Here is a 25867-nt window from a genome sequence, read left to right as displayed (position 1 = left end):
GAGGTCTACAATGCAATGATATAGCTTCAGAAATTGAGAAAAATACTAACACAAGTCTGTCCTAAGTCCTGGAGATTCCGATGACTTTCTACTAAAAACAATGTACGGTAATATAGTATATAGTAATGCAAAGGAAAACAAAAGGAATATGGGGCTACGAGATTTAAATCCAATAAAATATCCAGATATTTAAATCCAATGAAAGTATCTAATTATTGTCTAGGTTTACCAAAGTGTCATTGGAAAAAGCAGTACTGACATTTTCTTTTATTCTCTCCTCATTTTTTTTTCCTTAAATTAAAACTCACTGCAAAAAAAGCCTCTGGCTGGGCTCTGAAAAACACTATTCATTTTTCCCCCTGACCTGATTAGTCCGAATGTCTTTCGAACTATTCGTTTTCAATTTGCACCACTGCCAGAGAGAAAGGCCCTCAAATTAATGGTTGCATTGATTGTTTATGCCTCCAGAGGAACATTAAAAATTTTCAGCAATGCTCAAAGAAATGCTGATCTTCTGAAAGGATTTTATTTAATGGATTTTTTAAAAATTAAGAGTTTTGGGAACTTGCCAAAAGTGTGTTTAAAATTCCACTTACAAGGTTGGCTGCCTAGTGAGTTGGAATGGTGAAGGCTTTGTCATTTCTTAGAATAAAAAGCTTCAACCTTGGATTCTGGGATCCTTGGACCCACCAGTAGAGGGGTCTTGATAGAACTGCAATTCTGGCTCAAATGTAGGGCCCATTTACCACCCTGGCTTCCCCTTAATAACAAATGCTACCCCACATCACTTCCCTAAGTGCCCTTCCTGGGTGGTTTCTCCTCTTTGCCTTGGCTTCTGGAAGTTACACTTAAGAAAAACTCAAAAGGTTTGGACAAACATTGGCCTGTTTGTTTGGCAAAGCAGGGATGGGAATTTGTGCAGTTTTTCTTAGGCAAGTTTCTCTTCACTTCCTGCCAAAGAAGTTCTCATGCTGTGTCTCAAGTGGAGGAAGGTGACAGATGACCACTCATTTCTTCCTACATTTACTCTAAAGAACTGCAACAGGTATTTGTAGCAGGGTAAGGACCACATTACGAGTAAGCTCACTTTCATTATTGGTCTCCCATTTTTATATTGGTCAGTACAATGATAGCCTATTCATGATAGCAGCACACACAAAATCAAAGCTCACTAAGGACTAACGAACAAAGTTCAGGGATAAGAAGTAGAAATACTTTCTTCTTTTTATTGGGGTTTGAGGGCTATGGTTTATGCCATGGTAAATGAGGTATCATTAGATACTGAAGTAGTTCCCATTATTTTAAGTGATACTAAATGCTCATCTTTCTCAATCCCATCTCACGTCCAAAACTTTCTTATGGGTGTCTGAACCAAGCAGTCATACTCTCAAATGCCCACATGCCTCTTTGGAAATGCTTTGACCTGGCTTGGCACACAAGAGAGGGGTCTGTCCTAAATGACAGCTTATTTGAGTGAGTTATAGCGATATAAACAGGCCTGGTTAAAACCAAGAGCTTGTGGAATGCTAAACTAGAAAAGGAAAGGTCAAACTGTTTGAGACTTGGTATCAGACCTGCTGGTGGATGGTCAACACAGTCAGAATTGTCTCACAAAACTGCCAGCTGGAAAACCAAACACTGTGCAGAGTCCTGGGGCCCTGCACTCATCATCTGAAAAACCCACAACTATAACTATAACCCACAACTATATGCACCATGTGCTCCATATGAATTATGATGGGATTCTGCCAATTTCTCCCCTACCCCAAACCACTATTCATAAATGATTGGTGTTGTTTCTTCAACCGTTGTTCTGACCATGTGGTATTAATACTCATAGGGACCTGGTAACTTACAACACAACCAAACATTCTGAGATTCGTTGTCTAAGTCTTTTGCCAGCTGCACCAATATGATGGACCTGTTGTTTACTAGACTCTACCTGAGGTCATCTCCCACTCTTGGTTCACCTCTCCAGCTTTGGAGTTTGTTGTCCTATTTATGCAATGCATGGAATGTTTTCCTGTGTCTTGATTACATCACATTGTTCAGGTCCTTTTAAAATCTTAACAAGCTACTGCATGAAGCTTTCCTGGAATCACTGATTGCATTTTTCAGGCCACAGATAATATCCTCTGGTTCATTTTCCTGGGCAATGCACTCTTAAAGACTGATTTTATTACCTGGTATGGCACATCTCCTGTTACCCTGAAAGCCCTTGAAAACAGTTCTTAATAAATACTTAAGATGCCTGCTAGGTCATCAAACTGGGTTGGGGTAGACTATGTAAAAAGTAGTAGATTGTGTGAGCAGTTTTCCCTGGTAAAAAGGTTATTTTATTACTGGCATGGTTTACAATTACAGGTACATGATAAAAATAAAAAGCAGACCAATTTTCAGTTGGTTTTACTATTGTTTAAATTCTCTACTGACGTTGACATCGGAAGACTGTTCCCACTCCATCTTTGTACACCATTGTCCAAAGCAACTCCAAAATCACCAACTTCTATTTGAAACCAAAGCAATTCTGCAAGACCCTCCCTAATGCAGCACTTATTTTACCCAGTAACAGAGATTTCAAACACCATGTACATAGCCAATTACCAAGTCATTCTCACGTGGATTGAAGATTGCAAGAGACACTTGCATTGACTTTCATGCTCTAGCTTTTTCTTCCTGTGTTAATACAAATGAAATAAAGAAACTAACTACATTTCTTAGTCTATAAAATCTCAAACTTACCCTTATATGGTAGTTTTATCTCCACTGTACCCAGCTGAATCTCTTTTAGAGCCTCCCTTCATTTAAGTCAAATAATTCTTAACAAATGACCAAGCTGACGGAAAAGATTATTTTGTCTCTGGGGACTTTCATGAGATCCAGAGCTCCCATATACAAAATCATGTCCAGTAGTTTACCTTCTCATCACTTGCAATAACTCTTTCAGGGTTGTTCTTCCCTGGTGTCCTAGTTACAGACATGTAAAGAGCATAAAAGTGTGTGCAGAGATGGAACATGTCAGGACTTTAGGGCCAGACCTGGATGATACACACCATTTGTGGTCACCCTCTATAGCACTCATGGGTGAAAATCAGGGACACTCCACACCCAGTAGCAAAGGAGACTGAGGAAGGTCTGGCCAGGAAGAATATGAAAGGGATGTTGGGGCCAATTATGATCTCTACCTTATGACCAGATGGTAAGAGCCATGACATCAAGGTATGCTCAGTCCTGTCACTACCAAACCTCTTGTGCTTGATACAATGACTCATACATCACAGAATCTTAGTAAATATTTGTCAACTGGATGTATGATAAGTATTGTGTGAATAACAAGGAAAGGACTGAACCTAGAATAAAATTCAAAGACTTTCTTACCTCTAATAGATGGGCTCATCCACTAAAAATCTAAGAAGCAGCTCAGCTGATCCCATGAATGCTGATGAAACTTTATCATTTGGTTGAGATATTTAAAAATCAAGGACCACTTATACCAATTCACTTAAAAATTGTTCAGTTTTAAGCTTCTAAATAATTTACACGTGCGTACATATTTGATTACATAAGCTGTTTGCTGAATAAATGTCAAGAAAAAACATTGGTTTCACGTGGTTTTCAGAGACCAAAGGGAGGGTATGTAAACATTTACAATGAACAAACACAGCCTCAATTCAGTGTCTTGGTACAAGGGGCTTTGGAATAAATGGGAAAAAAAATTCTCTGTGTTTTAAGTTTCCCTTGAAGGACCTTACTATTGCATGCCATCCAGAAAGCCTAGCAACCAATTTATAAGCTCTCATAAATCAATCTTTGCTGGGTAGTAGCCCACTTTGTGTTCTAATTGTAAGCATTTCTACTTCTGCCAGAAAGGAATACCAATGTAGAAGCTCTGGAGATGTGGCTAATTCTTGCAGGTACAATAGGAGAACAATGATGACTAATGGGCTACATTCTCAAGATCACAAGAGAACTGTAGATTAACAAGTAAAAAGAATAATTATCCCCCAGTCGTAGACATTAGAAAACCAGGATACTGCAGAGATGAATTGCTCCGGCATGCCAAAGAAACTAATGAAGTCATTCCCCCATCTATGCTTCAAGATAAAGATACAACGCGCGCACACACACACACGCAAACACGCACACACGCACGCACACACACACATTTTAAGAAAAATGAAGCAGCAGGTTGCTTTTACTTAAGATTGTGTTCTTTTTTTCTCTAGTGGACTGATGATATATTATAAAGGGTTATATAAGTAAGTCATCCCACGTCAAATCACTGCTTGAATAAAATATTTCTATCCCATTTAACCAGATACTACAGAATAAAACATAAAATCAACAGGCACTAAAAATGAAGACAAATAAAAAAAGAAAGAAACCACAATGGTCCTCCACTTAACCTGCAGAATGTGCCTGATTCTCTTCCATGACCAGTTTCAAACGATTTCATCTCCACTTTGATGTTGGGCATCTAGATGACCAAATTTCTAGTTTTAGGTTATGGGACTGCTTATCTTGGAGTTTATAGTTTAAGATCTATAAAAATGAGGAATATAACATAGCAACATCAGGACTGAAACACTGCTCAATGATTATCTGGCTTTAGGGTACATCAGAGTCACCAGCACAGTTCATTAAAATGTAGGTTGGAGGTTTTGATTTAGTGGATCTGGAGTGGAGTCTGGAAATTTGTATTTTTTTTACAATTTGCCAGGTGATGCTGATGTGGCTGTCCCAGGGGCCACACTTTGAGAACCAATATATTAAGTTAATCAAATACCTGATTGGAGATCCTTCATACGTCTGGAATACAGAATAGATTTCTGCCCTTAAAAGGACAGAGTTTTGCCCAAACCATAGATACTTTCATACCAGCACTCATCGTATCTACCTTTATTTAAAATTCTTTTTTGGGGTATATTTAAGGATTTTCTTTTAATGTAATGAAATGCTAGTATAAATAACAGTAATTTGTAAGAGTGTTCACAACATACAATTGAAAAACAAGTGAAACTGAATATTTAATAGCTTTCAAATACAAATATTTATAAGAATAGTAAAAACCAAGTAAAATAAAGGTCAGGCAGGCACAGTGACTCTGAAGTTCTTAACAGGTATGATGGCTATTCTGTCAGTAGAGTTGACAAGCTCAGAGTCAAAAGTCTCCAATGACTTTGTTGTGCTTGTGTGTGTTTTAGGGGTCTCTACGTCCAACAATAGAGTCACACCTCTTGAGGCCTGTTTTTTTGCAGGATTCAAACTGCAATTTGATTTGATGGATCTCATGACAATGTATCAACTGGCCTTCTGGATGACTGTTCTCCACCTCAAGAGTCCACCAGCATGGCCTCTTGGAAAGTCTTCCACTGCTCCTTTGGAACTGATAATAGGTTGGTGGAGTAGAAGACCAGGGTGCAAACTCACTTCCAGTTACCAAAAGCAGTGTGACTTGATCACTCTGAAGTCAGTGTTTCTGACTGTCAAATGGAGCTTTTTCTACCCCTTGCAAAGATGGAATGGAGTATGATACACGAAGGTGCCTGGAATGTTTAGGCCCCTGGAAAACAGGACCTGAGACCCAGTAGGCCCAACAGTCAATTTTTCTAATCCTTTTTTTTTTCTGTATAGAAAAACTTTTGAAATGGTAACAAAATCGACTCTAGATTAAGCAAACTTCAGAGGGCACATTACTGGGACCCAGGTGAGCCTGCAGGCTAATAATTTTGACATGAGTTCACAACCTTGCTCTGCTTCTCACTGGCAGTGTGACCTTTATAAGGTTAGCTCAAAGTCCCTGATTTTCAGGTTTGTTTCTTTCTTACAGAGTTGTTGTGAGCATGAAATAATTATGTATTAAGCATTAAACACAATAACACATGGTGAATATTCCATAAATGCTAGCTACTTCCACTGATAACATTTTGCACATAATTTCAGGGTATTCATGGATTTCTTTGAAGTCTATCTACAGATATGCTCACACTTGGGTCCCCTGGATACTGATGATTTATGATATGAGGTATTTTCCATGTATAATGCTGTTAATCCATCACTTGCTGGTTTGCTTTACAATGTATCTTTTTCTTCTGTCCTCAGATGATGGGTTCATGGACTTTGCAATGTTTTTCTATGACCTACTGAATGGAAAGCTCCAATGCAGCCTAGAAGCCTCTGAGTCTTGCAGGTATGTTCAAACTCAGCCTGGACTCTGGTGACATGGCCTGCAGTGGTGCCTGTCTTTTCCTAGGAGTCCCTAAGGCATCCTCATTTTTCCTTCTAACTCCTCTCTGGCCTCTGCTGGCCCTTGCACACTGTTGCATTTGTGCTCTGTGACAGCCATGCATAGAACTCAGCCTGTTGACTGGTTTTCACAAGAAATCTGCACTGGGACTCTGGTGAAGAGTCCCATTGTCAAAGGCAAAATTTCACCTTCTTGAATGCTCCATTCTCCCTCCCCTCTTGCTCTCCAGCATACCAAAGAATCTCCCTCCTTGCTTCATTCATACACAGTCCTCAGCCATATCTACACCTGCCTTCTTTTACACCACTCTGGATTGAAAACATGCTTCAACTGGAAAAATCTGTGACAAAGTACGGTAAAGAAAGTTCATCTTTCTTTCCTTTTCTTGAGCTTTGTTTTGTAAGGATGTAGTTCTCTCTAACTTGCATACGGCTAGAATTAGAAATAGACATAGTTTTTCCCCTTGACTGGTTTTGAGATCAAAGACAAATGGGCAATCTCCCAAGATCTGGATGAAGTTTTCACCCATCTTAAACCACACTCTGTATTATGCAAGCCTTTTGCACAGACAGGTGTGAATGTGGTGAAGAGGAACCGTACCACAAACTGTAAAGGAGAGCAGTAAGATGAACACTGATTGAGATGACAAAACACAGACATTACATTACAAATTCCACACCAGCTCTCCAGACCCTCTGTTTGCTGTAACGTGAATACATCACCAAGAAAAGCCCTTCCCTTGCCTCTCATGATGACTTGAGCCCCCCAAATCATGCCGTTTGGGCAGGATTGACACTTTACACATCACTCAGCTGAGCTTCTTAAAGGAACATGGGAAAAACCATAATGCACCTGTCATTTTAACATTGGGAATTCAGTCAAACCACAATGCCCAGTGATAAATCTAGAATGTGAGTCAAGGATGCTGATGTGCTCATCTTTCTGTCCCTAGCACCAAGCATCTTTCTATCCAATCTGAAAGAGATTAATCAGCTTCACAATTCCCTTTTCAGAAATAATTTACAAGGGTTTGGGAAAGAGCCTGTTTGATTCAGAATAGAAACGTTCATGCGGGTTTCTCTATTTCTTCAGAAGCTCTCTTCATGGAATTCTAGGAGAGATTAGGATTGATCCTTAGGGATGGCAGCAAGGTGCCAACTGAAAGGGTCACCCAAATGGCACTGCAATATGAAGACAATTCTGCTTTCCTGGGTTCCTCTCCAGGAGTCAGGAGTCTACTGCATAAATTTGGAATTTTATCCCCCAAGGATATCCCCCAAGGATATCCCCCAAGGGCCACTTGGGGATGAGGCGTAGGATTTCCAAGGGACATATACAGTCACATTAGGTGATTGACAAATGGCCTTCTAAAAGATTTGGTCCCATTTCTCTGTGGGGTCTCACTTTTGCAGTAGAGAGAGGGCAAGTATGAGGATCACTTGGAATACTAGTGGTGAGACTGAGTGCAGCCACCAAGGCCTTTTTTCCCTGCCCAGTCTCCATGCAGTTTTCTGCCTCTCTGCTGAATGAATGCTGAACAGATACTTAGAGAATCTTTATTTAAATTCATGCTAATCATCAGTCCTTCAGTAGAGACCTTTATGAATCTGGGCTGTGCTAGGGAGCCCTCTGTGTGTGCCAGCCAGATACCAGCAGAGGTTCCGCGTTGCACTGAAGGAATTACTCCCATGAATTCATTCCTTTGGAGGGAGGCTGATCGATGAAAAGTTCAAGAGTTACAACAGCCTCAATGATTTAGGTTTATCATTTTCAAGTTCCCACTGACAGGAACTGGTCGGGGGGGTTACAGGAAGGAGGGGAAAGGGTGGAGAAGCCACATGCCTTAGACAACCCAGCAAATGTCTTAATAAATAGATAAGAATCTGGTTCACTTAGCATTTTCAATATTAGAAAGCAAGTAGGACCAAAGCGGGGCCCAAGAACTGCATGTTCTTCCCTACTAAGAGAAAAGAGATGCCACAAACTGATGTGTGCTCAACCTTCATGACTGGTGCAGGAGATCATTAACATTAGGTTGGGCATTGGCTCAGAGAAGGCTATAAATGATTCAGCTGGTAAACATCAAAGGAAAATTGATTTCTCCTCAAGTGCCCTCTACAATATTATTTCATTTGTCTCTAAAAGGTTAGATCGATTTTAATAACATCCCACTGTCTTGTGAATTCCTATTCATCCTTCAAAACCCACTCAGACACCAGTATCACAGACCAAAAAAGGTGTGCCCCAGTCTCCTCCTGTTTAGAGCATCAATATGCATTTTCCATATGTGTGTACTGTTACTCTCACTATACTGAATTTTCAGGTGTTCATTTGCAGGACTGTCTCTCCTACTGGGTAGGAGCTCCTTGAGTCCAGACATTGGTGTCATTTATCTCTGGGTACTTATTTTAACCTATAGTTTGGCACTGTATATGGTATATACCTACTTAAGGGACACATTTATCATAAGTACAGTATTTATTCTGTAACTTCTGGTGGCCGTGCAGAAACATCCTGGTTTCCTTTCTGGCTGCAGGTCATGGGCTAGTTACTCTAATCTAATTAAGTTATTTCATGGATTAGATCATTGAATTTAAATAATTCTCTTGAGGCTGGAGAACTTGCTAAATGATCCAGCCATCTTTTATAAGTTTGTGATACACTTATTAGGTATGAAACCTGACCCACACAAGGCTGTTTATAGTTTTAATTATCCCATTTACTATGAATAGTCACATAGCACATTACAAAGTATTAGTGCATTTACTGTATATGCCCCTTTCTAAAGTAAGAAAAACTCAAAATTCCCTATTACATCTTGCCTCAAGGATTTCAGAAAAGGTACTAGGGATTTGTACAGTATGATCTCATCACGAGAACCCATATCATAGAGTAAGTGTCCTGGTTGATGCTTACTTCAGCAAAGCAACATCAACTACCATGTTAAATTGGTGTTAGTCACTTGGTTTTTATTGTTTGTGTTACTTTGTTTGTATTTAATTGTCAATGTATTTGGGATATAAATGTGGCAGAAGCTCTATACATTTTGCTGTTAATTTATAATTTTATGTTGATAATAGTTCAATGGTAATAAAAGCAACCTAAGTAAATAAAAAAAATTAGAGAAATGAATAAAAGAATTGCAGAGCCAAAATTAACTTTAAAAAAAAAAAAGGAAACCTTATTTGGTCCTGGGGGACAGCATAAGTGATTTTGTGTCTGATTATACACAGAGATGTATATATAGCATTAGTTGTATACGTAAATATACAACATGTGCTGTTATATTGATGGACACTGCACACATTTGGATTAGTCTTCCTCCTACTTATACAGAGTCACAGAAATAAGTGATTCTTTCCCTCAACTTGTCCTTTCTCTCCTCGTGCAGGGGTGATGCTAATCTTCTCTGTATTGTTCCAATGTTAGCATATGTGCTGCTGAAGTAGGCACACAACTTGTCCTTTTTCTGATTCCACCCGCCGCCCCCCCCCCGCCCCCCCGCTTCAGTGACCACATGCAAACAGAAGTTCCAGCGGAACTAACGTGATCAGCCCACCGATGTGGAATGAAGGTAGAACCACAATGGGAACACTTGCATGTTGACTCTCAGCCACAAGGATGGAAATTTAACAACAATACCTGTGATGTTTGTTTCAGACAGTAGTTACACACAGGGCCCAGAGAGATTAAATAAATAGATGAGGTGGGCAGGCTGTAAAAAAGAAAATCATGCAGGATGATGAGGAACGGCTAATTGAAACTCTTCAGTATCAGAGTGAAAACAGGCAGGGGTGGGAGACTCTGATGTGAAAGTAGGCAGTCAGGGGACTTTGAACTTCAACACCAGCTAGTTGTCGCTATAATTTGTGATTATAAGTCCAATTTGCTAGATCTTTTTTTTTTTTTTTTAAGGTGGGTGGTGGGGAGAAAACCAGGGTTCTGTGTGCATTCTCCTGACTTTTTATGTTGGCAACTAATTCCATGAAAAACATACAGTGGATCAAATAAAATACATCTGTGGGCCAGATTTGGTCTTTAGCCCATCACTTTGCATCCTGTGACTTCGAATCTGATAGCATCATTAGCATTCTGAACAAACTTGTCACACATGGTCCCTTATTTCTAACCCTGGATAAAAGGAGATGGAAACTTTTCTTGTGGTAAATCATATTATTTTCATCTGAGGTGACAGCCTTGGCTGTGGCCCAAGGGTTCACTTCTGGAAAAGAGAAATATCTCTCTGTCCTTGTTTATGGCTAATTGTATTAAAAATTATACCGGATTGAAGACACTGAAATAGATACTCAAGGACCAGCCTTACAGCCTTATAGACTCTTCCTTCCAAAGTGAAACTTAAACTGAAATTCATCCTTTTTCTATTCCTTAATTCAGACTTCTCAGAGTCTCTACAAGGTGCTGAGTGTCCATTGTTGAAGGGTCATTGGCTCAAAGGAACCTGTGAAATCAATCTGTTCCGTAAACAATTGACAAAAGCTTTATGACACAATGTTTTCTGGGAGCAAAATTATTTGGCAACATATTTGCAAAGCTGTAAAGGAGATAATTTTCACATTTCTTTCTTTCTAAATGTTGATTTACTTTGAGAGGGAGAGAGAGAACACCAGCCGGGCAGGGACAGAGAGAATTCCAAGCAGGGTCCACTCTGTCAGTGCAGAGCCTGAAGCAGGCCTTGATCCTACAAACTATGAGATCATGACCTGAGCCAAAATCAAGAGTCAGACACTTAACTGACTGAGTCACCCAGGTGCCCCACCAATTTTCACATTTCAACTGTCAGTTGTGTTCTAGTCATGTCTTCATGAAACAATATGCACTGAGTGCCCATTATGTCCTAGATGCTATTTTAGCCAGTGGGGATATAGCACAGATCAAGCAGACAAGGTCCCTAAATTGCTGTGAGGATACATCCAACATACAATCATGCATTTGATGCCACTCCTAATAAGTATCAGAAGTATTACATAACATCAAAGCCATAGACTACCCTCTCCACAAAGGATAGAGGAAGAAATTGCAGCCATCCTGGAGAGATACAGGAAAAAATGTAGAGAAGGAAAGGAGACAATGAAAAGGGGATACTAATGAAGATAGTGAAATTAAACCACATACAGAAGCAGGGGAGTCCAGGCAACTCTCTGGGTCCGTTAGTCATAGATGCCTGACACTTCATTTATATATGTCTTTCTCAGCTGGGTATTTCATGATTAGAAACTGATAAACGGAAATAGTCACTTTTGTGAAGTTGAACTTGTGGCTCACGTAGCTATATTAGGAACTGTATTTCTTAGGCAGAGCTCAAAGAAAATTCCTATTGGAATAAATAAGCTCTAAAAATGTCCAAGTAATAATCACAGTTTAATTTTAAGAGGCAAGAAGGACTGAAAATAAGAGGGTGCCAATAGAAACAAAGATTAAAGATGGTGTCTGCTTATCAAAATGTCTCCAGCAAAGAAACTCAACGAACCTGGGTTCTAATGTGGTTTGAGGAACTGTTCATCTGCATTACTTTATCTCTTATATCATGCTTTTTCCGAATAAAACCCTTGAAAAAAAATGAGAAGTTTGGCTGAGATCACCAAATTAACACTGTCTTATAAGTCAGGTTTCTCCACCAGTGCTGGTTTCCCCAAGGCAGATTACAGTATTTGCATCAACACACTTCAGTTAAACGGTTCTTGTGTATTTATGGAGGCAAAGTATGAAAGTGCTAAAGCCAAGCAACTAGGCAACTTTACTTTTTTTAAGAACTGAGAAATATTTCTTCCAGCCTCAACCACACAGACATAGATTTGACCATGGCTTTTCTTGTTCCCCTAAAACTCTACTGGCTAATGGGCAGAAATACAGATTTAAAAAATCCAAGTTTATCAAGTGTAAGAATTTTTATTTTCATGTTTATACATCTAATCAAATGAACAGAAATGAATAGAAGTAATTTTCTAGATAATCTTCTAATATTCACACACCAATTTCAATTGATAAATAATGGAGAAGGGAATGCTTCATTTGAATTGCTGGGGTAATTGAGGTAGTACATCCTCTTTTTTCAATTGGTGTAGACTTGCTTTACAGAACCTAAAATAAATAGAGTATGTTTGGGTTTCAGGAGAAATGACAACTCCTGAACATTAAAAGATGGATTCCAACTGGTCACTCATTCACTTACTAAAATATTTATTGGACACTTAACATGGGTAGGGTGTTGTATTTAACACTGAAGATACAACGATGAATAAAATGGGGTGATCCTGCCTTCCTGAAATCCTGACCGTGGGGGTCGACAGCCACCCAGAAACCATACGTGTGATGCAAGCTTAGAAGGGACGTTCAGGGTATAAGGGAAGGGATCCACTCCTGGAGTCAGTAGTACTGCTCGAAGCGACACTTCTGCTGAGAAGTGGAGGGTATGTGGGAAGTTGATTTCAAGAGGAAAAGAAAAAAGGGAGAGAAGGGAGTGAGTGAGGCCACTTGGACACTGTAGCCCAGGTCCTATCTGGCTACAGCTGTGTGAGAGAATCAAAGCCAGAATAACAGAAAAACCATAGAGCCAAGTCCTAGTCAGCTCTCAGAATCACACGCAATAGTCAAGTGCTATGTTAAACCACTGAATTTGGGGGCATTTATTATGTGGCAATAAAGAAACAAAACTCAATGGCTTCCATTTTACAAGTACAAGTGATCTTTGTTGACAGTGGATCTAGGTGTTGCTCAGTGATTCACCTGAGCCTGAACCAGGGATCCCGGTGCGTCTGTACACATACCTCCCAGACATCTATTTCATGGGGACAAAGACAGCTGGAAAAGAAAGTGTTTACGTGCAGGTGCCTGGATATGGGTAGATCGGGCAGTGACCCTTCTTCCTCAGGCAGGCCTCACAGCACACGTCTGAGTCCTGCGCAGTCTATTTTCTCCATTTCTGGGTGGAACCCAGGGCAGGGTTGCTAGCACTTCCCGGTGAGCATGGACCCCCCGAGGCAGCCTTGAGGGGAGACAGGGCCAAGGTCAGAGTGCTGTGCTTACTAGTCCAAGAAGTTTGCATCCCCATGCTCCTGGGCTCTCCTTTATCCTCAGAACAGCTGTCTTTCTGTTGTTTTTTACCTCCTTGTTCTTCCTAATTCTTCCTTCTAGGAAAAGTAACTGAACCTCTCTAAACCACATTTTGCCTTTAAAATGGGGAGAATGGTAATATATACTGTAAGAATTAAATAAGACAATTCCCATGAAGCACTTACAGTACTTAGCATATAAGTAAAGATTCAATAGTTGTTGAATATTCTACTTGGAAAACTCTAATAGATTTGAAAGCAATTAGCTAAAAGCTGGCTATAGTGTCCTTCTAAAAGATAATGACCCTTGGTTAGGCACAGGATTAAAATGATTAAGAAGTATATTGGTGGGTAGATCAGTCATTATTCTGTGCTTTTGTAAACCTCTTCACAAGATGACCCCGAAAAAGCTAGCAGGAGAGGCAGAGAGCATGAGATAGTCAACAAATACTTCGTGAACACCTACAAGTGGCAGACACTGGAAATACAGCAATGGGCAAGACGAGCAATATCTTCCTCTTGGAAGTTTTAAGGAGAGAGAAATGCAAATGTTAAAGCAACAACTATCCAAATAATTATCACTTGCTAGACACTCCAAAATGCCCAATGCCCACTTACTCCTTTGGGTAGCATTTTGTATCTTCCCAGCAGACTGCAGGCCCAGGAACCAGACTACTGTTGTTGTTGTTGTTGTTGTTGTTGTTTTTAAACAATAACAACAACCACAAACACCTCACAACCAGGCCACTAACTATCACTATTGAGTAGGCATTTCATTTTTGAGTCTCACTTTCCTTATTCATAAGATTAGGGATGTTATAATAATTCCAGTCTCTAAGGGTTACTGGAGGGTTCGTTAACTGAGAGTGTATGCATACGCCCCCTCAATGCCTGGTTGGTCGTCTGTGCCCAGGAAATGTTAAATTTCCTTCCTTTTTCCATTTTAGGTACATATGAAACTTTGCACAGGGCCGGTGTGAGTATCACACTTGGAGAAAGAGAAGATCAACAAGCATAACAAGTGTTCACATATGCGACCTCTGTGCTTTTTGACTGAGATAACTGGGTACATTAACAGTTTTGTGGAGGTTTTTTTTGTTTGTTTTTTAAGCACTGTCACTGAAAACATTGTTTTATTATACTTTAAGCCAGCTGCTAATGAGAAACAAACCAAAACCAAAACCATTTCATTTAAGCAGCAGGCTAAACTTTGCCTTGTCATCCAATAAAAGGCTGTCCCCCGGTGAGGAGGAAGAGCATAGAAGGCATATGTCAGTGTGGGTGTCTGTGTGACTGATGAGGAGCTGGCGCTGGAGACAGGGTACATACACATGGCAGTTTAATATCACCTAAGGGTCGATTGGCCTCTTTGTGAAAGGGAAACTCAGTAATCGTCAAATTGTGAACTTAGCAATTTGCAGTTTTTTTCTTAGCAAGAAGTTTGGTGAGTCAGCATCTTATTAGGAAGTGATTTGTTTACCTAATTTTGCCATGTTTCTATGACATGTTTGTCATGTTTTTGACAATTTCAGAACAGATGGGCATTGTGGTCAATACTGGCAAGATACTCATGAATCACAGAATTGGAAGGCTCCCAAATGATTCCTTCCAGCTCTTGTTAGCATTGGTTTGCTTACTTTGTAAATAGATGTACTCCCACACAATATTTTACTGTACTTTATTATACTTACAGGAAACTTGTTTTAATAATTTGGACTTTAGGGATCTAACTTTTGTTATCTTAAAATTCCCTTTGTTAGTTGCTACAGGCAAGTACAAAGGAGAAAAAAAGAAATATCTTGTTTGACTTTGGCAATTTCATAGTTTCCTTCTTTAATTTGCTGAAATTGGCAAGAGTGTCTCCTCAAAATGTGCATTTTTTTTTAATCAATGAGTGTACTAGATACTTACTATAAGTAGCTATTTTAGGGAGGTTGACAGATAACTCCATGTTTCAGTCAGAGACTGTACTAATTTATAGCAGGCTATTGTTCAAGATGGTTGGCAGAAAAAAGGAAGAACTGACTAACACATGTCATTTTTTTTCTTGGAAAACAGTTTAAGATGATTTTAAGAATTGGGCTTATTAATATAGCCTAACATCAAAATATTCAGTCATGAAACCAAATAATGTGTGGATTGTATGTTTCTGTGGACTTTAGGGATATCGAACCCAGATGTTGTTTGGAACGAACTGAAACTCAAAGAAGTGGTTCTTAACAGCTAAAGTTATAAATGTTAGATAAAGTACTTGAGATTTTCTACTATAATATCATATATCTTAACTAAATTCTTATTTCTTCTTATTACTTAAAAAAAAAGTGCCATGTAGGCTAAAATCAATTTTGCCAGCTGGCAGGATCTCAATAAACTCTATATTCTATAATTCTATCTATAAATTCTCACATGAAGATTTTCAGTTTTCAACATACAGATTTTTCAATCTTCAGTAGAAGACTATTATTTTACCAATTGGCACTTGGAGAGACAGCCATCAAAGTTCTAATTGGTTTTATAATTTCATATTTCCTGTTCTATGTCCATGGGTAAACTGAGGCCCAAATTGTTGAGAAAGATTAGTTAAGATTTTTTGTTTACATGGATTTGGATCTTTTACTATAGTTTAAGTTTTTTAAGTTTATTGAATCATACTTTTCCAGAGAGTAATGTTTTCATTGTAATGCAGACCAAAGACCTTATGTTCTCATGGCCATTCAATTCTTCTTAGAGATTCATAATTTAATAAACAATAAAATGCAAACTATTTGTGACGCAAAAAAGTGAATTTCTTGCGTTGAAAGATCACCAAAAGATCCACAACACCAGGCTTGATAGACTATCGCCTTTATGACTAGAAATTGAATTTAGAAGCTTCAACAGTTTGACACTAAGTTGAACCTTGAAACATTCTCAGAGCGTCTTAGAAGCAGCTGCAAAAAATATGTGAGCAGCTGAGTGCCTGAGCATTTGTTAATGACAAACAAATGGGTACATTAGGAAAGGCAAATAATTTCCCAAGTGCTTCAATATGGAAGGTTCTAAGGTGTTTTGAACTAATTCTTCTTCTTTGTCAATAAGCATTTTTGTGCATCTGGAATCATAGGAAATTATCCCTGAGAAGCAGGACAAATTAAATAATTCTCTAGTTCATTTGGGCATTTTGAATTTGAAATATTTAAATATATGAGTACAATACCACTGTACCAGTGTAGAAAAAGTAAAGTCATTCAAATTGTAGAAAGACTGCTATAATTTTCTCAAGAGGGCATTCTGCATCAAAACTGGGTGGAACCTCTGGGTAATTCTTTTTTTTTTTTTTTTTAATTTATAAAGGTTTATTTTAAGAGAGAAAGAGCATGAGCAGGGGAGGGGCAGAGAGAGAGACACACAGAATCTGAAGCAGGTTCCAGGCTTTGAAGTGTCAGCACAGAGACGGATGTGGGGCTTGAACTCATGAACTGAGAAAACATAACCTGAGCTGAAGTCGGATGCTTAACGAATTGAGCCACTTAGGCACCCCTGGGTAATTCTTAATTAGAAGGGTTCCTGCCAACATTATCATAGTTGAGGTAACTGCTATTACTTTCTAAGAATTAGGGTTTATTTCCCCATAAAAGCAGAGCCATTGAGGTCTCCTGTATGGCCATGTAAAAGTGGACCAACTCCTTTAAAGTGTGCGAACATCTTAGGACAAAAATTACATTTAGTTTAATCAAGGTCCCATTGCTTTATGGTCACGAACAAGTGACCACTAGTCTCTGAGCACTCACTTGAATTCTTGCACTAAATTCTCCTCTCCTAGACACACAGTTATATTATGAAGGTGCCCAGCCCTGCCTTTGCTTGAACGTCATTTCAATCGGCTGCCCCAAATAGCGCTGGGACCTAACTTTTCTTCATGGATCATCTTGTCTTTTCAAATCATCTGAATCAGTTTCTTCAAGTTTCAAATTTCAAACCAGCAAACGTTTAGCATGGATATTCTATGCCAGTAACTACATTAAACACACAAAGCTAGATAAAACCCTGGTCTCTGTACTTAAAGTTCTGAAGGAACTATCATGAAAATGCCTAACTGCACTACACCATGTTGTAAGTGCAATCAGAGCTGACTGAAAGGATCAAAGTGAAAAACCAGGCTTGCATTTGGGCTCCATCACTTACCAGCCTTCTGCCTCAACTCAGTCACCTCCTATGTAAACCCACATACTCACGTCACATGCCTTACTGTGGTTACTGTGAGGACAAATGAGATAAAAGAACAAAAGTTCTTATCATGATGTTCAGTGTATGGCCACTGGTCATGAATGGTAAACTACTCTTCTTATACCCGTGTAATACTTGTGCATTTACCAAAGTGCATTTGAGTATTAGAAAAATTTAAAGCTGGTAGAGCTGCATGTAGTTTAATGAGAGACACTTCTATCGGTTAGGGTCCAACTAGGAGAGAGAAAACCCACCAATTATTTGAACAGAAATAATCCAGGATAAAGAATTGCTCACTAGTTATAAAGTTGTCAACTACATAATCAGAACTATAAAAAGAAAAAACTTGAAAGCAGCAACTGCAGCTATCACCCCAGGGCTGGAGGTACCAAAGGAAGATGCTAGAAGGACTAAACTTAGAAGCATGGAAGGGGGCACCCAGAGCTGAAACTGAGGCCTCCAAAGAGGGAGAACTGCCCAGTTTCCTCTGAGCTCTGAGGAGGCACTGGACAGGGCTGGGGTCAGACTCTGAGGGGGAAGACTTGGGGCCGGGGCTGATGTACTCATGGGGTGTAGAACGAAACTGCTTCTCCATATGTAGGAAAGACTCCATATTGGATTCAACTGCTGTCAATGGGAGGGACTACTACTGCCGAGATTGCAAAGAGAATGTTACCTAGCTTCCTGTTCTATCTCTTTCTGGAACTAGCTGCATCTTTATCTGAGTTTTAAGTCAACTCCATGTCCTTAACATAAATCCCCCATTCTTATTTAAGCCAACTAGAATTTCTATAACTTGGGGGAGAAGTCTTTTTTTTTTTAATATTTATTGAGAGAGATGGCACAAACAGAGGAGGGGCAGAAAGTGGAAGAGAGAGAGAATCCTAAGCAGAGTCCACACTGTCAGCATGGAGCCCAACGCAGGGCTTGAATCCACAAACCCATAAGATCATGACCCAAACTGAATTCAAGAGTCAGATGCTCAACTGACTGGGCCACCCAGGTGCCCCGAGAAAATCTTGATACAAATCTCGTGAATCAGAGAAGCAAAGTAATATTTTGCCTGCATGCAGTGTACTTCTTGCCATGCCACCAACCTCCACATGACCATGTATTTCATTTAATTTTATTTTTTTAATGTTTATTTATTTTTGAGAAAGAGAAAGAGAGAGAGAGAGAGAGAGAGAGAGAGAGAGAGAGAGAGAGAGTGGGAGAGGGGCAGAAAGAGAAGGAGACACAGAATCTGAAGTGGGCTCCAGGTTCTGAGCTGTCAGCACAGAGCCTGACATGGGGCTCGAACTCACAGACTGTGAGATCATGACCTGGGCTGAAGTCTGATGCTTAACCAACTGAGCCACCAATGACCAAGCATTTTAAAAATCCACACTAAATGTTGTGATTAGCTCAGGGAACACAGGTTAAAGTTTTACTCATATAAATCTTACATGGCCTGATATACTGTCTGTACACTTTAGTGGGAATTAATTGAGACAGATCCATAATTTTAGAATTATTTTCACTGCTTCTCTGTGTGTGCCATGCATAAAGAGGTATGCAGAACATTCACAGTAATTTGGAAAGAATGACTCTGGATAACCTTTAGTTCTACCACATCCTTATAGGGCTAGTCAAAGGAAATCTGTAATTTTTTAAAGAGAATGTGAGCTCCCTTTAAAGCGAGTGACCTAATGAAATACATTCGTTTTGTATGCCAAGTTTTATGGTGTGGTTCATTTCAGCTAACACTTTGGTGTATCTAATGATCTTAGCACCATTATCATCAAATCTCTCTGGTGCCAAAAATGCTAGAAAAGCCCATTGCATATGCTGTAGTAGGATACGTCATGAATGTTCATCTGGAAATTGAATAGAAAACTAGTGGTATTTCCCTCTCCCATCAAGAACAATTATTTTGGATCATGTATTAGCCAGGATTTACAGTTCAACACAAAATCTGTTTTGCACTAAAATAATGGCAAGAGAAACCAGCAAATGATATGTGTGGAAAAATCAGCAAATTAGCAGCACAGAATACCTCAGTTAATGCTTTTCTGAAAAAGACTTGTCTCAATTGCAGGGTAGGCATAGATGAGGGATGGGAGGGGGTCATGGAAAAATAGGTTTAAGCTCAACTAAAATCAAATACTTGGTCTTCACAACACCAAGATATATTTACTTATCTTATCATATATATAAATGTGTGTGTGTGTATGTGTGTGTGTGTTCTAACTTTGTCTTACAGCCACACATACACATTGTCAGTTCATCATATTATTATCATATTATTTGTGCAGCAATGACTCATGCAATACATCCAGGCTCTTCTGAGATTTAATCTTCCTTGGATCTAGCCTTATAAAATCATAGTTCATTTCTATATGCCAAAGTGTTTGCAATGTATTCCTATTCCTTCTGTAATCCTATTACATTTCACCATACGATAGCATTTTTTAAGTATTTTGTGGAAGAATGGAATTAGGACAGTAAAAAGTCTTTAGTTGGATATTGATGGGGGGGGGGGGCTCCTGATATTGGAAGTCTAAGTTGCACAAATAGTATGTAAGTCTAGAGGCAAAGAATTTGTGATGTTTGATTGTATAGGTTTGTGCCTGATCCCATGTGATAGAGGAGCTTCTCCGAGGATTATGTATGTGCCTTTCCGTTTCTCTCACCATATAACCCTCAATTCCAGGTCAGTTTGGTGCATAGCCTTAAAGTTATATTCTGAAAAGGTGGGTGCTTACAGCTCAGGGTTAATAAAGCAAGACTCACAATTCTCCTTGATAGAGAAATGGAGCTAGGACTTAGAGAGTGGTGGGCTAATTCCATCAATTTTGAAAACAATAATGGACCAGACAGAAGAACTTAATATAGAAATCAATATCTAATTTCAGTCAGGCATATACAATGTGCCAGGCAGTTATCGCTATTTCCTATGTATTGACTTATTTAGTCCATTCAAGAACTCTATGCAGGAGTACTGTTATTATGACCACCTTCATATGAGGAAAGTTAAGGTCAGAGGGAGGAAAGTTTCCTGAGGTCATGCAATTTGTAAGAGCCAGAGACTGCATTCAAATCAAAGCAGTTGGATCTAGAGTCCACCTTCCTAAACTTGGACTCTACAGCTGCCCAAAGACCTCTTTAAAGTCCTGAACTGTTGCATGGTGAGTCTTAGGTCTTTAGTGATTACAAGTTTGCTCCACTCTGTTAGAGCAGATTTGTTAATGCTATCACATCTCAGTTACCATCTACTTTATAGACCTTATCATAATGGCAATGCGATAATTACTTGGATAATTACTTGTTTAATGCGTCTTTGTCCTGACAGACTACTATATATAATTAGCATAAGAGCAGAGACCAGATTTGTAAGTTCGCCCCTGCATCCCCAGTCCCTAGGTCTGAATCTAACACATCAAAGGCATTCAAGAAATTATTATTGAATTTTTTTTAAAAGAAGGTGATTAACTACTGTATTAATTACATGTTGCTGTATAACAAATTATCCTAAAACTTAGTGGCTTTAGATGACAAACATTTATTGTCTTACAGCTTCTGAGTTTGGACTTTGAAAGTGACTTACCTGGATTGTTATGGCTCAAGGTCTCCCCCAAAGTTTCAGCTAAGACGGTAGTGGGGGGGGGGGGGCTCTGTCATGTGAGGGCCTGCTAGGGCTGGAGGGCCCATTTCTGAGATGGCTCACTGGCATGGTAGGAGGCCCCAGCTGCTTGCCATGCACCTCTCTTCATAGATTTGCTTCACAGAATGTCTTTACAATGTGGCAGCTAGCTTCCCCAGAGTAAGCAATCAGACAGAAGGGGTGGAACAGGGAGTCACAATGCTTTTTATAACCTAGTCACACAGTGTCTGTTCCACCATATTCTACTCATTAGAAGCATGTCACTATGTCTACCCTACGTTCAAGAGGAAGGGAAGTATAGACTTCCCTCCTCTTGTAGACTGACATTTGTAGACATATTGAAAACTACCATACCTTCTAACCTTATTTTACATAAGCAACATTTCAGCATGCAGGAATGGGGCTCCAGAAAGGAGAATCTTCTAGATGGAGAACAAATACAGAGCAAGGGTACACAGGGAGAGAAACAAGATTTGTTGGAGAACAGAAAGTATCCTAGATTAGAAGTTAGAGTAAGGATAGAGGAATATAGAGGAAGGGGAAATAAAATGCGCAGTGGAAAGAGAGCCTAAAAGGCTTTTCACTTTCAATAATGGACAAAGAAAAGCAGTTGAATGGCATGACTAGAAAGGATGTTCTTTTAGGAATATTTATCTGGGAAAATAGAGTCAAGCATTGGAGACTGAAATCCAGAATCATTAGGAGACCATTATCTTTGCAGGAAGCTTTCTAGAACTTTAACTTGAACAGAACAGTGGGAGTAGGAAGTAGAGGACTGATATCACAGTGCTTGGTAATTAATTAAGAGAGGAGCCCAGAGGGAATTGCCAAAGGTGACACAACATTTTGAGTCTGGGTGATGGTATGCTATTAATCAAACTGGAAGTAAAGAGTACCAGGGGACAGAGGTATGACTTTTGTAAGCAGATTCCACAGGATCAGAAATAATCACAGGACACTGACTATTTATTTTCCTAGGAAGATAATGAGATTGGATTGGTTTGTTGACCTTGGGTTATGGTAGGGCATCCAAGAGGAAATACCAAGCAGGCAATCAAAATGTGAGTCTAGACTTCAGGGGAGAGCTTAGGTTTAAAGACCAGTCCTGCTGTCCCCATAAGTGGACAAACAAGGACATAGACAGCCTGGAGCCAACCACGATACTGGGAAGTGTCAAGAAAGAGACTTCTGCTACTTATTCATAACATAAATTCTGCAGATACAAAGGCTTCATGTTAATGGTATGACTCGTCTTTTTAAAACTCATTTGTCTTTGAAGGGTTATCCTGAGGAAAAAGTGCTCAGGCAGTGACTTCAGTTCTGGCTAGTGAGTCACTGCATTACATTTCTATACTGCTGCTGTCACAAAGCACCACAAATTTAGTGGCTTAAAACATCGACGATTTATTCTCTTATAGGTCTAGAGGTTAGAAGTCCAAAATAAGTTTCACCGGGCTAATGTCCAAGTGTCTCCAAGACTTGCTTCTTCTGGAGGCTTTGCAAGGAGAATCTGTTTGTCTTTTCTAGCTTCTAGTAGCCACTATCCCACTCCTCTGTTCTCAGACCACATCTGCTTCCATCCTTACATCGTCTTCCCCTCTGACTTTGACTCCTGCAGTGTCCTTATAAGACCGTTGTGTTGACACTGGACCCACCTGGATGATCCAGGATAATCTCCTCATCTCAACATCCTTAATTTATTCACACAGGCAAAGTCATTTTGACCACATAAGGTAACATTTACAGGCTCTGGGGATTAGGACATAGACATATTTGGGAGACTGCTCTTCATCTACCACAGTCACCCAAATTCAGTTGGATCCAAATATACCCCATGTGCTTCCAAATCACAGATGTCCTCACTGAATACACACAACCAATGTGAAGTCTTTAAACATCCCTTCTTCCACCCTCTCAACTTCATAGGGTTTTATGTTGGGTTTTCTCATCAACAACATTATTATCATCACTCTGAAAAGGGCTTTGGTACCATCACAGAACTTCATGGTCTAAAAGGACCTCACAGTTCATCAAGTCAAGCATCAGTTGAATATTTATTGCTTTTGGTCTTCAGGCCTGGAGATGGAAAGTGAAGCGCTTGAATTTACTTCTCAGTTTCTCACTCAATTTGTCTTCCTTATTGCCATTGATTCCCTGGCAACTCACTCCGCCCACAGTTTCTCTTTCTTCAGCTAAGAGTATGCCTCAAGAATTGTCAATTTGATATATTCAAGATCCCAATCAGAGCAAAAGATATAAGTTTCCAACTATGATTAGGCTAGATAAAATTTGAAGTCTCTTCAGACACTCAGTTTCTAGTATACTGTTAAAGATTTTCTCAAAATGATATTGATACCAACTCCAATGTAATATAAACTTGCATAATTTTTCCCTAGAAATGATTTCATTTTAAAGAAATGACTGAACTGTTAATCACTGTATCACTTCTCACTACTGAACTAAGGTTGCTAGAATTTTTCAAACTCCTATCACGTACTTTGTGAGTAACTTGCAGGGATACCTATGTTTAGACATCAGAAGTGTGGTAGAAAGAACTATGATTTAAGGCCAGAGGAATCTGGATTCAAATTTTAACAATGCAGCCAAGCTGCAGGAAAGTATGTTAATTTCTCCAAAATGGAAAAATGAGAATATTAATACACACATACAAGGACTGGGGGGAATTAGATACAACAATGATATAAAGTACCTAGCCCTGCTTGGCACACAGTAGACACTCAATAAACACTAATCTCAGCATTTCAAGTAGTGTTTATCTTCTACTATGTGCCAGGAAATGGTCACGGCCCCAACCCTTTACTCCCTCTCTTCAGACTCATCACCCTCTAAAGAACAGAAGCAAACAGACCCTAACTTTACATTCAAGATCTTTGTTAATTGGGTTAATGTCCCTAATAAGAGATAACGAGTAGCAAATGTATTAATGATTAGCAGATTCATATTTATAATGTAAAGGATAATTATTCATTAACTTCCATAGGCTCTATGTTTAGTGATGGCTGCTATTATGTAAAATTATAAAATATAAGGAAGAAAAGTAATGGTCACACATGACTGGCATATTCAGGCAGCCAATATTAACTGAAAGAGCCAAATATTAAATTAGAAATTATTAAAAATTAAAATTCATTCTTTTTGTATATTTATAAATAAATATGTCACAATTTTCAGCAACCCTATTATCAAGTTTGCCTTCCTTCATTATTTATGACTGAAGCAAATTTAAAAAATCAGATTTTAAAACATGACTTTAATTTTTTAGTTTCTTAGTCTTTTACTTTCTCAAATATCTTGTGTTGTATACAGGGAGAGAAAAGTTACACTGTTAAGTTTCAGAGTAGATTGTTGCTGTATTCTGAGCCTGAATAGCAAATACGTTTGAAGTATATCCCCATACAAGGAATATATACTGTTTCGATATTTCTCAAGTTTACCTCTGCATCCTTAGATTCCTTATTGGCAATATCTTATCTGAAACTTACAACAAAGGTTATAAATTCAGCAGAGATACAAAAATTAACTCTCTACCCATTCCTTTGGATTTTATTTTTTCTATAATCATGAAATTATTTTGCCTAGTACCATAGACAGACCTTTTTTAGAAAAAAAAAATATATATATATATAGAGAGAGAGTGTGTAAGAGAGAGAATGGGGAGAGAGAGAGAGAGAGAGAGAGAGAGAGAGAGAGAGAGGAGTGGTCCATATAGTATTTCTCATTACAAATGATCAATTTCTACCTCAACTTGGTTAGTTGGAAGATAATCCAAAGTTCACTCACTGATTAAAAAACAAAACAAAACAGGGCACATTCAGAAGCTCCTTATGTAGCAAAATGTACTGAATATAGATCAATGGACATGGAACCAAGGATATGGAGGCTTGAGTCTTCATCAATCTAGTGTCATGGTTAAATTTCATTTAACTTGAGTGCTCATTTATTATCCCTTCCAGAATTAGTATGACTCTTAACACCTAAATTAAATTTCATCTCATGATGTTAATGGGGTACTTTTAATAATAAAGAAATTCTGGTTAAATAAAAGTCAAAGGCAGGAGTTTAAAAGGTTAATTACAGGAGGAATGTAAACTCATTGAAACATCAGTTCAAGCCAAGTAAGTTTGTAAATTTGTTAAATTCATCTCAATTCAGAAAAGAGTACTAGGAAAATTTGCCTACTTATATTATGTTTGCTTGTCAAGACCAAAAGGTTTTTCCTTCATCTAAGCCATAGCTTTCTAGTGACTTCCAGTGGCATGTAGCTAGCATGGCTGTTCATTTGCTGTGTATCCTCTCATGGAGATGTTGTTAACCATAAACTACTAAGTGTGGCTTAACACTCTCAGTAATACAGGCTTTGGGACTATTATGACACTACCCATGATAAAGATAGGCAGGAGTATCATTTATCTCCACATTTTTCCTTCCAATAATTTGAGTCAAATATTTTCTATTAATTTTTTTTTACTTTAATTCCAGTGTAGTTAACATGCAGTGTAATATTAATTCCAGGTGTACAATATAGTGATTTAGCACTTCCATACATCACCAGGTGCTCATCACAAGTGCACTACTTAATCCCTATCATCTATTTCACCCATCCCCCCACCCACCTCCCCTCTGGTAACCAACAGTTTGTTCTGTATACAGTTAAGAGTCTGTTTCTTGATTTCTCTCTCT

At 38.9% G+C, this 25867-nt stretch overlaps 1 non-coding gene across 1 annotated transcript; it reads right to left on the bottom strand.

Annotated features, from left to right (window-relative positions):
* Positions 1-9592: 9592 nt before the first annotated feature.
* Positions 9593-9700, bottom strand: LOC132682551 (U6 spliceosomal RNA). Its single transcript, XR_009611733.2, has one exon. It is a non-coding gene; the product is annotated as a U6 spliceosomal RNA (small nuclear RNA).
* Between the last annotated feature and the right edge of the window lie 16167 nt (positions 9701-25867).

The sequence above is a fragment of the Panthera onca genome, chromosome A1, assembly GCF_046562875.1.
Source record: "Panthera onca isolate mPanOnc1 chromosome A1, mPanOnc1 haplotype 2, whole genome shotgun sequence".
NCBI classification, from domain to species: domain Eukaryota; kingdom Metazoa; phylum Chordata; class Mammalia; order Carnivora; family Felidae; genus Panthera; species Panthera onca.
The sequence above is the reverse complement of the archived record's forward strand: the minus strand, read 5'-3'. Positions and strand labels throughout refer to the sequence as shown.